A 1,791-nucleotide genomic window follows, 5' to 3' on the forward strand; every position below is an offset into this window, starting at 1 on the left:
CACATATTACTGTGTTCGCTTTTGGTATACGCATTTTGGAACCATGTGAGAGGTTGAAGATGATTGAAACGACATTTGGTTTTGTGTTTCAATTTGGGCATATTTCTGAAAAATATATTCAGTTTTTTATTTCTTCTTTACCTGCTGCATATACGCACACTGGAGAAAGGTACGTTGCTTTGCTTTTGCTTCTGGGTTTAATTAACACTGTACGGTGTTCTGTTTCTGGTTTTAATCCAGAATTGTCTTTTCACTCTACGCACACTGATTGCTTTTCATACATGTATATAAATATATATTATTTACGTTTTTATTAGATGTCTTTTTCCTGTTATTGGTATAGCACGTTAATATATATATATATATATATATATATATATATATATATATATATATATATATATAATATGTTATTGTGTTTTTGGACACATAGAATGATGCGTTGAATTTTTATATGGAAAGTGCCTTTTTCGTGTTGTTATTATATTTTTTTGTGTTGTTATTATATGCGTATAATATATGTTAGGCACTGTTTTACATTCTGAGGATTAAAGTGCGCGTATTAGTATAATAAATATGGATATTATATATTTATAATATATGATGCTTATATTTTTATTTAGATTAAATATAAGACCTAAAGATAATTTATTGTTTAGTGATAAATATAATTTTTAATAATTAGAGAGTAGCCACAACATCTTTAATTAATTAAATTATATTATAAAGATCACTTTATTGAAACATTAATTGTAATTATATATAATGTGATGAAATATATCCACAGGATTTTTCTTACATTTGTATGATTAATTAGGATAAAATATTTATTGTAATTCTTAATTTTCCCACAGGAATTAGGAATAATTTAATAGTTTTATCATAAGGTTAAATGAGTCTAATTGAGTAAGACTTTAGCCCACAGGCAAGTTTTATGTTAATAGACTTATTGGTAAAGACATGTTTTACATTGGTAAAACATGATATTTATTTTAGTCTCAAATTATGATAATGAACATGATTTTGAATTTGCAGTTTCTCAATCTGTGAATTTTTCTGATATCAAGTGTGGTATTCCCGAATTGAAAGGAGATAATTATAAGATCTGGAAGGAGAGAGTTCTTCTTCATTTAGGCTGGATGGACATAGACTATGCTATTAGAAAACCAGAACCACCGAGTATTACTGAGACTACCACTCCAGATGCCATTGAACTTTATGAAAAATGGGAGAGGTCAAATCGTCTCTCCGTAACGTTCATAAAAAATAACATTTCCGCTGGAATCCAGGGTTCGGTTGATCAGTATGAGAATGTCAAGGATTTACTGAAGGCTATTGATGAGCAGTTTACGACATCTGATAAATCTCTTGCTAGCACTTTTATAATGCAATTTTCATCCTTAAAGCTCACTGGAATTAGAGGAGTGCGTGATCATATCATGCGCATATGGGACATTGTGGCTCAACTAAAAGCTTTGGAAGTTACCATGTTTGATTCTTTCCTAGTGCACTATATTTTGTGCACTTTGCCTCACCATTATGCTCCCTTTAAAATCTCTTATAACACACATAAGGACAAGTGGTCTATTAATGAACTATTGACCATGTGTGTTCAAGAAGAAGAAAGGTTATTGATTGAAGAAGGGGAGAAGGTGAACTTGACCACTTCNTTTAAGAATAAGAAGAACCAAGTTAATAAGAAGGGAAAGATTCCTGCTCAGCCAGTTATTAAGAAGGAGTCCAGATGTTTCTTTTGTAAAAAGAAGGGACACATGAAGAAGGAATGTCAAA

The sequence above is a fragment of the Vigna radiata genome, chromosome 5 (assembly GCF_000741045.1).
Source record: "Vigna radiata var. radiata cultivar VC1973A chromosome 5, Vradiata_ver6, whole genome shotgun sequence".
In the NCBI taxonomy this organism is placed as follows: Eukaryota; Viridiplantae; Streptophyta; class Magnoliopsida; order Fabales; family Fabaceae; genus Vigna; species Vigna radiata.